We start from the raw sequence: 10,246 nt of genomic DNA, 5'->3' as shown, positions 1-10,246 counted from the left end.
TCACTAAGACTGTATGAAGCCAATTGTGAAAATAACAGTAGCAGAGGGTTATCAGGTATTTTGGAGCATGACAACCAAGTTTTAACCAGTAAAGAACATGCCATCTACAACACCAAGGACTGGACAGGATTTTAGCAAGAGAGAGTGGCATTGAACTTTACTTCATGAGAAACAGAGGTGACGGTCTTGGTGACAAAAAGGAAGATGATTGCTCCTAGGAAGAGATGACCAAAGGTCAGGAGATGTTTATATATCAAGAAATAAATAAAGAATCTGTGCAGGTTTACTAGGACAACTTATTCAAATACGTTCCAATCCAGATCTTAGCATTAGCATACTTCTGGCAGCACACCAGGAAAGATTGGCAGGATTTTCTGTGTTTGTTTTTGTAATGAGTACGTGTCAAGTTTTAAGCAGGAGGTATTTGTTTTTAATGACTACAGTGGGCACCACCATGGGTTCAGAAGTGCAAACAGGTTTTACAAATTTCTCTTGTCCCCTTTTGTGATTCAGGCTCTCAAAACCAACCCATGACAGATACTACAAAAAGGACACGTTCTGCCACCCATCCTCCAGGACCTTCCAATGGAGCCAACGTGATCCCCTCTACCCCAGGGGTACAGCATGGCTGACATGGCCATTCCTGTACAACTGAGCATCTGTGCGGGATGTTTCCTCCAGCTGTAGGACTGTTTATTTGGTCTGTATCTAAACTTTTGTCTTGTTATGGAGATGCTGACAGGATTTACTCTTCTTTTACCAAGCACTACACCCAACCCTCTCACTCACATAGGAAGTGCTGAAAAAATTGCTTATGTGACCATTCTAGTTTGTCAAAAAATATCTTTGTCTGAAAAAAGGCACATCTGTTTTACACAGTTACTGTCATACCACTACAGTGTGGAGGATCAGAAATGGGACATCATGCCATGATCAGTGTGATCAAGTGAAGCCGATTTATTGCAGAAAGTAAGCTGTATTTATACTGTGTTCCTTTGTTCACGTGCCTCAAACTAATACATGATTGGATAAATCCTTCTGTGCATGCATTTTAAGCTTTCAGTTAATTTAGTTAGTTTTTCTTCTTCATGTGTCTCACTGCGGTTTTCTTGTCTGCCTTTACATCCTGAACCATCTGCTGCTGAGTGTGTTCTTCCTCTTTCGTGTCCTTCAAGGGCATTGTGACCTTCTATTCAGTCTCAATGAAGACTGGATTGTCCGTATATCCGTTTTCCTGCAGAAATCCCTCAACACTAGAGGAAGACAATATAGCTGTGATATACTCTGATTACCTTCAAAAATAGCAGGGATCTTTTAGCTTAGCATCTGAAGACTACTTATTCAAAGGTCTCAGAAAAATTTCTTTTAACTCCTTTTAGCTCTTTTAACTCCTACAGGCTTACAAAATGGTTTCATTATATTTTTCATTAGAGCACAAGCAGGCAACCAACTCTGAATTACATGCTGCAGATAATATTATCTAAAATCCCCAGAAATTTCTGGAGAATATGACACAAATTTTATGTGAATCTGGAGGTCATGGTGTTCTTACAGTTATGGAATATAGCCCATATTGCAGTAAGGGATTTCCCTCTGTTTGGGTTTGTAGCTATTTGCTTTAGGCTTTCTTGTTATTGGAGCGTGGTGTCTCCATACAAGAGAAACACAAAAGTGAAAATTTAGCAGAGCTGACTGAAGTTCGTGGTGCTTTTGCTACTCTTGATGTCCATTGAAAAGACATTAAATACCCTGAGAAGAGTGGTGGTAAAAATTTTCCAGACATTGCCCAGTATCTGAATCACCTATGTCCTAAAATGTGACTTGTACATTTTAGAGCATGCAGATCACTGACTGGCTGTGAAAAAGTATGGCTTATCCCCCACTGCACTTCTTTCTGGAAATAAAGCTTTTTTTTTTTTTTTTTTTTTTTTTTTTTCCATTTATTTTACCTCAGAAGTTCAGTAAAATGGAAGTATTTGGAGATTTCTTAGCCCAAGACTCAGATGTCTCTCAAGAGCTAGTTCAACTATTACAGGAAAGGCCAAGGTACTGAAACTTCGGCACATGTATTTTGTCCATTCTTGTAATGTATTGGACTTAAAGAGCAAAATCAAAACGGGACTCAAATCACAGTAAAAATTAGGTTAAAACACTGCCAGTATTTACTGGTAATGGAAATATTAGAAAACATTTTTTTTTTCCCCTGCAGTCCAGTTATGCAATAAACACAGAACCATAGAAGAGCTCAGGTTGGAAGGGGCCTCCGAAGTTCACCCGGTCCAATTTTTGGTGGGAAAGGGAGCCATGATGACATTATCTAGCACTGTGTCCAGTTGCACCTTGGACCAGTGATGGGGGGGTCCTCTGCAAGCTTGAGGAGGTTTTTCCACTGATTGATTGTTCTGACTGTAAAAAATTTCTTTCTTATGTCTCAAGATGAAGACACCTGTATATAAATCATTTTTTTCTCTAAAATTTTTCCAGTAATGTATAATTCTATATAGTTAGTATAGTACTTTTAAGTCCATATTAAGCTTCCTCTGACAACATGCCAAAAACCTGATCTTTCAGAATATACAAAATCCCTGAGGAAAAAAAAACAGTAACGGAATACATACAATGTTATACAAAAGTATTACACCATTAGGACCTCACAAAATACTTCATAAAAGTAACTCTTACATGCTGAAGAATACACAGTCACACAGAAAGTAAGTTACAAAACCAAAGGAATAAAACAGTCCTTTTGTTTCATACTTCCTGACTGGTCCAGAAGATGTTTTGTTTCAAAGGAAAATATAAGTAGGATATAAAAAAAAACGACCATCATCATGAACAGTAGCTTGGAAAAATCTAAATGCTGTGGAATGATGCTGTTATTGTAATCGGTGGAAAAGTTGGCATACATTTGGTGTCAAAAATTCCATCTTTATACCATTTTAGGACCATGGTTCATATAGGAAAATGCTGCCTTCATAGTGACATGATTAATTTGCATAAGCGTTCTGCTTGTGACAGCTTTTAATGCCAGACAAAGAGATAACAAGTAATGTTCTGGTACACTTGCAAAGACAAATACAAGCTGCCTTGCCTACAGCAATGTCCTCTCTAAGAATCAGGGCTTCATCTGCCATCAAGTAAAGACCATTTCTGCTAATACAAATGAAAGCCTGAAGAATTTGCATCAGCTTGACAGGCCGGGGTCTCAGCACTTGTCTGGGTTATGTCAGCCCAAGCTGATTCTGGTTGATTTTAGCAGTGATGGCAACCACTCAGTGGTCGGGTTGGGTTTAGGCTCCCTTTAGGGGATTTTGACAGCAGAAATTATTTTCTGTTGACTGTGTTCTCTCTTCTCCTAGAACAAAATTAAAGGTAAAAGAACCAAAAATGGGATTTCCTTCATAGGGGACCTACTCTGACGCAGCTCTTGGGCTGTGTGTTTACCATCTTTGATGATGTCATCTCCTGAGGCAGCTCCCAGGCCTTCGAGGTCGCTATGGTAACTCACAGGCTTGAGAACAGAGGAGACACCACCCCCCCTCTGGGATGTTCCCTTTCCGCCCTCTTTGTAACAGGCTCTGCTCCCCCGCCCCTCCTCTCGGGGCGGTGAAGAAGGCGGTGGCAGGGGCGGTGTCCATCGCAAGACCTGCCTTTCTCCTCCTTTACTGACCGGGGCCCCGCCCGAGCCGCAGCTCCCCCGGCCCGCCTTCGCGGCCGTGATGGAGGTGGTGGCGGGGACGGGCTGTGTGTCGCCATCCTGGGCCCCCTCCGCCGTCGTGGTTGGTGTAATCAGGTCTATCTCTGTCTCTTCTGAGTTTTTATATTCGCTACTGAAGGTCAGCTCTTTCTTTTTACCTTTTAAGACCAATATATGTTCTTGTCGTCTAGGCTTTGCTCACATGCTACCACCATAAAAAGCCAGGCATACTGCAACTCTTCACAATATCAGGCCATGTGTATGCAGGATATTAAGCTTGATACTAATTTTCGGTCTAAACTTACGAATTTAGGCCATATTTCTCCATTATCTAGTTAATATGTTGGCCACATTTTCTCTGAGAGTCTAATAAATTCAGATTTTAAAAGCACAGACTCTTCTCTGGTTAAATTTGCCCAGTTCTTCAATATTAACCCCAGGGCTATCTCTTGGAATACTACTGTTATCATATTCACAAGAAGATACACAGGCCATTCTGATGCCCAAAAATAAAAAGCAAAGAGGCATAAAACATACAAATCCTAATCGAGATTAGAACTCAAAACCTTCAGAACCACAGCAGAGAAGCTACTCAGCTGCATCACCCTTTGGCTTCAGGCCAACCTTACTACAATTTAAACTTCTGCTTTTCAGAGGGCATCCCTTCTTGCCCCAGCCTAATGAGCAAAACAGTTCCACCCAGAACCCTAGTGTTCCCCGAACAAAATTGCAATTTGCCAATACCTCTTAGCACCTAACCCAGATGCTAAACAGAATATCCCTTTATTTGGTCACTCAAGTGCCTCTGTTCCAAGGGTTCTTGGCTCTGATCCCTCTGAACCTCAGCTGGATCTCCCCCAGAATGCAGGGTCCAAGGGTTTTCCAGATGCGTCACGGTCCCATCTGGGGTGCCAGAACTGCTACCTTAAACAGCTGGAACAGAGGCTAGACAGAGTTAAGGGGAATAAAAGGAAATTTATTGAAGGGCCTTCAAAGGCCACACCCTGGCAGTACCAGAGCCACCATGGCTTTGGCTCTGCCCAGATGGCTCCAAGATGGAAGCAAAAGAGGGCTTGGTCACAAGATCTCACATTTTTTAAGTTTTGGTCCAATAGCATATTGGAGCTAATTGTCCAGTTACAGCCCCAGTCCATGACGTTCCATCCTTCTTGTTTTTCTCTCTTCAATCCACGTTGTTTATACTCTTGGGCCTGAGATCCAGACCAGTTGTCCTTGGGTCCCCGGCTAGAGAAGGAATTGTTGTGTCTACCTACTCTATGAAGAGAGCTTAATATCCCTGTATATGAAAACCCACACCTTACTATCCCCTTATATGAAACCCAGACCCACAAAATCAAAAAAAAAAAAAAAAAATCAAAAAAAAAAAAAAAATAGAAAGCTGAAACCCAAAATATCATAGGAAATGCAACTATGAGTGTTTTAAGGTTCATAGAAATAAATGTCCATATTCTAGGTAGAGAAGTGATATTATGGTTAACATACTGACAAAAAAGAATTATTCCAAATTCTATCAGGCATGTCCTATAGGATCTTGCACAAATCATGCTGTTCACCTGAGTGCTCCAGGGCCATCTCAAGTGGATTTAATAATAGCTCCTTACCTGACAGGACTGCATACACTGGGTGTGATGAGGGGATGTAAATACTTCAAAGTTATTTTCTCATCATGAGCTTCCAGAACATGCTTTCCTTCAGAACTCATAAAAATGCACTATAAACTAGGGTGAAAAAAATTTTATTGGGGCAATATTATCCAGCAGAAACGCCTCTTGCTTCATGCAAATGCCTGAAGCTTTGTATAATGGCATTTGACATGTAGTCTGGAGCAGCTGTTCTATTCCTAGAAGCACGTTTTCACCAAACCCTGGGCCACGAGTGACCAACTCAGAATAAAACTACTGTGGCTAAACAAGTGATCCTGTGTCAGGTACTGTCCTGAATTATATATGGGATAATCTGATTTCAGTGGAACACGAGTCTGAGACCTTTTTTTCTGTCATGAGATGGGGGGGTTGTGTGGTGGAGGTTAGGTCTGCATCAACTCAAAGCAGCTCCTTCTCTGTAAATAGGTTTAGTAATGCATCAGTACTGCCAGTACTATTTCTTCTGCTGTTAATATACAGCCAACCTTTGTCACACAAATTTTGTGTTAATGTTTTATTCTACATCCTAAAGATGCAAGAAATTCACTGCAAGAAGAGTGGGTCTGTATTCTGCAATGATAAGGGTTAAAAGAACTGCCTGGATACTCTGGGTGCCTGTCAAGACAAGCTGAAAAGAAGCAGAGGTCTGTGAATCAAGATTATTTGTTTGCATTCTTTCAGTTATCTCTTCCTTGGCAACTGGAGACATTTTTTGAGAAACTGTCATAAACTATGCTGCAGTTTGGCATTAAAAACTGTAAGAAGGGTAAAAGATACCATTTTCCACTAACATGCACATCATGGGAACTTATTCAAGGGCAAATGAGAAGACATTTCCAAATACAGGCATGTCACCTAAAAAAAAAAAACGCAGCTGTTTTTTACAAGGAATTCTGTTAAAGTGGTAATGTATTAGAATGCTGCTCAACTTGCTTCTCTTTAAAAACAAACAGAAAATCAGGCTTTTTTTTTTTTTGTTCAAGCAATCATCATCTTTTAACCTCCTATTCTGCTTAAGCTGCAGTATCAAACCCAAAGCTTTCAAATTGATTTAATCAATCTTCAGTCCTTTCTTCAGTGTAGCAGATCTCTGCCTTTTTTTAGCCATGTCTCATGTTTCAGAATGTAGTATTGAGTTCTAATTTCACACAGAAGACAGTGTTGTGCCTGATACCTAACCAGCCAGGCTTTATTTGCTTCCCCGTGCTACAATCCCATGCTACAATTCTTTCTTAAACCTTATTTACTATTTCTTAATACTCTCTTTTAACCGCTCAAGGCAAATAAAGCAATGTTGACTTTGAAGGGGTCAATAACTACTTACAAATAAGTTTCAAATATGTTTTCTGGAGTTCCCAATGTATTTGAGTTGGAATAGTAAGGACATGCTGCAGGCAATGAGTGGCTAGGACTTCAAAATGGTATAAAGTATCATAGAATCAGAACAGTTTGGATTGGAAAGGACCTTTAAAAATAATTTAGCCCAACCCCCCCTGCAATGAGCAGAGACATCTTCAACTAGACCAGGTTCCTCAGAGCCCCGTCCAACCTGATCTTGAATGTTTACAGGGATCGGGCTGCCGCTACCTCCCTGCACAACCTGTTCCATTCTTTTACCACCCTCATAAAAAAAAATATTTCTTATGTCTAAAAAAATGTATTAGATTAATATTATCAGATCCCAAACTAGATAGATCTTTGCATTTAAGAAAATAAATTTTCTAGTAAAAAACAAAGCATTTAAAATCCATATTGTTTACTGGCTCTTAGGCCACCTTTTCCCAGAACAAGTAAGATTTTTGTAAGATTACAGCTCTTCTATTGCTTTTTTTTTTTTTTTTTTAATTACATGATCCTCTGTGTCTCAAGGGGAAAAAACTCACTACACTTCTCTGATGACTGTGGGACTGTTTCAGTTTCATGTCTTTCTAAGAAACTAATTCTTGCCTTCTGAAATTTCATACCATTGATTGCTAAATACATCAACTTTCCTCTCTGGGATCTTAAAAAGCATTAAGATTCCAAGGCTCTTTCCATTCATTCTTCACCGTTTCTTTTGCTCTAACACCACTTCTGTGCTCTGGCACCAAAATACACCGGTTATATCTTCCTAAATTATTTAAAATGGAATCTATATAATTTGGGGTTTATTTGCTTTAATTAAAAAAAAAAATCTTTTTTTTAACACAATGTCACAGAAAACAATCCAAACTTGGAGCAGTTGCAGTGTAAATACGAAGAAATCTTTTGATGACTGCTTGCAGCTAGAGAAATAGACTTTTTCACACCTGCTTCCACACAGAAATTAGGGTTTTGGCACAGACAATATAAAAATTTTAAAACTGCATGCAAGTGACATCCAGTAAAATGAGCTGCATCTCTGTGATACAAACTTTGGCACAGGTATAAGGAACAAATGTGAAGATTTTCCTACAGGCTGGTCCAGGGCAGATACTGACAGTGCATATAGCTGTCAGCAACAGCATGGACAAGGGAGAGTTGGAGAAAATGTCTTCTGTCCCATATCAAATGCTGAGATCCAGCAGATTCCTACTCCCATTTCCAGCTGCTCTGAGTAATGCTTGTCCAAGGCCACTGAAAACAGATTCCTCCTCTTAAGTTCAGATCCTGGAGCAGAGTCAGATTCAATGGATCTGAAGTTCAGTGCTTCCCACACTCCTTCCCACGTCAGTACACAGTCAAGTTGAGTGTATAGTAGGTCACCCTCTCTTTGTCCCTATTAACCCTTTCCCTCCTGTCCCACTCATCCTAACAGCTCCTGAATCTTTTCCTGAAAGTCAAAACAAAAGTGCACCATGGCCAAGATAGCTGTCACTGCAGCCTGGAGGTTCAGGAAGCCACAGGCAGGGAGGTGGGAGGGCAGGATGGGTGTCTTCCACCCAGGTATTTCTACCAAGGTCAAAAACTGGGGAACCTGAAGTCAGCCTCAAAAGGGGCTTTTGTGGAGAGCTGTCATGCTTAGGGGCACTGCAGGCATCTGTACATATCAACGGGAATTAGAGAGTGAAACTTTGTCACAACCATCCCAGACAGTGCTGAGGACAAAATGTCCTTGGAAGGCAAAACACCTTACAGCAAGGTCCCACCAGTTCAGTTTCACATATTTAGTCCCTAACAATCACAGAAGTGGTTTTGCTTCTTGCTCTACATGTTCCTCAGAGGGACTGTATCTTCTTCATGCCTTTGGCTCGGATCATCTTGTTTAAAATGACACCTGTGAAGGGGTATTTCTCAGGTTAGGTTTTTATCCTTTTCCTTTCTGCAAAGTGAAAACTGCTTTGTTTATTGCTGTCAGCATTTTACAATTAACGTACAATTTCAAAGATGAAGACAGGTGTTTATGAAGAGGATGAGAAGAAGCTGAAATTACATTACAGTAGATTAAGAGATGCCAGTTGTAGAGCATATTCAAGTGGAATGATGTCCATTTCTTGATGCTGCAGCTACAAGCAAGACATAAACCCCATGGATATACTCTGGTGTTTTACACAGCAATACACTTGCTACATCACCCTGACAAGGCAGTGCAGTGACACTGCCATTCTGGAGAAAATTTTACTTCTCTGAAGCCCCATTTACAGCTTGCCTGAGAGCAGCGGTGGTTACTGTTCTTAGGGAAATGCAGTGAAGAGCTGTTTTGCACCAGGACATGCTGGACTGCTACCATCCCAGTACCATCTCTTATTTGAGATGGAAAAATAAAGGAAGAGACAATAGTACAGATAATCTTACATCCCTTTTCATACTGGGAGCCTTAAGTTGTGAAGTCTTGAATGGGCTTCCAGTGCAAGTGTACTGCACCATGCAGACCCTGTTTGCAGAAGGGGCTACCTCATTTTGGTTGTTCAAGTGGTTGTAGGATTTTCTTGCATGAAAGAAAATCCATTTGTCGTTTCTGCTGTCAAACAGAAAGGATGTTCACATGAGAACTCCTTGCTGCATTTGTAGATAAGGGAAAGGCCTCACAGGTGGTGTAATTGCTGGTATGGAGGGGGAGCTGCCAGCAGCTTTCTCCTTTACAATGAGGCTGAGGTTCTTCTGTGGGGGGAAGGAGTTTGTGCAGCATAACACAGGCCCAAAGCCATGCTGGGTGTGCAGCAGTTTAATTCATGTGTGTTCCACTGACTCCTTTGTTTGCAATCCTTCTGGTCAGGACCACCATGAGACCAACAGTTTTCATTGCATCATGGCTATAGTCTCTTCTGTGCCGCAAGGAAAGGAACAGCTTCCCTTCTCCTGTACACTGCTCATGCTCCAACCACAAGTTCTAGAACAATGCATGAGGTTGTACAGAATGACAGAATCACAGAATCATTCAGGGCTGAAAAGATCATCTAGTTCAACCTTTGACTGATCACCACCTTGTCAACTAGACCATGGCACCAAGTGCCACAACCAGTAGTTTCCTGAACACCACCAGGGATGCTGACTCCACCACCTCCCTGGGCAATCCATTCTAATACTTAGCCACCCCTTCTATTTGCACTGGCAGAGAAAGCAAGAGCTCTGCTCAACAAACGTCTCCAAACCTCAAGAGACCCCAAAGCTTGGGAGTTGCTGCCAAGTTTTAGCTGTTGCACAAGTAAGGATCTGCTTTATATTTTTGAGTAATTACTGAGTAATAACATGTACTGCGATTGCAGAGACATATATCACAGTGGATACAGGGACACTGGAAAGCATTCTGTGATTGGAGAAGTGTAGTGGCAGTCACACAGCCAGTGCAAGTCCTGCTGTCATAGGCACAGAGCTCAGCCTTGATGGATGCCACAGTGCTCACAGCAGTTCACAGAATCACAGAGTGGGTTAGGTTGGAAGGGACCATGCTGGGTCATCCAGTTCAACCTCCCTACTCAGGCATGGT

At 41.2% G+C, this 10,246-nt stretch overlaps 1 long non-coding RNA gene across 1 annotated transcript; it reads right to left on the bottom strand.

Moving 5' to 3' along the window:
* Nucleotides 1-937: 937 nt before the first annotated feature.
* LOC128801471 (uncharacterized) lies at nt 938-4,207 on the bottom strand. The gene is made up of 2 exons (XR_008435192.1): nt 3,415-4,207; nt 938-1,253 (listed from the first exon to the last, which is right to left on the bottom strand). It is a non-coding gene; the product is annotated as an uncharacterized LOC128801471 (long non-coding RNA).
* Nucleotides 4,208-10,246: the final 6,039 nt, after the last annotated feature.

This window comes from Vidua chalybeata, chromosome 1 (genome assembly GCF_026979565.1).
Source record: "Vidua chalybeata isolate OUT-0048 chromosome 1, bVidCha1 merged haplotype, whole genome shotgun sequence".
NCBI lineage: Eukaryota > Metazoa > Chordata > Aves > Passeriformes > Viduidae > Vidua > Vidua chalybeata.
The sequence above is the reverse complement of the archived record's forward strand: the minus strand, read 5'-3'. Positions and strand labels throughout refer to the sequence as shown.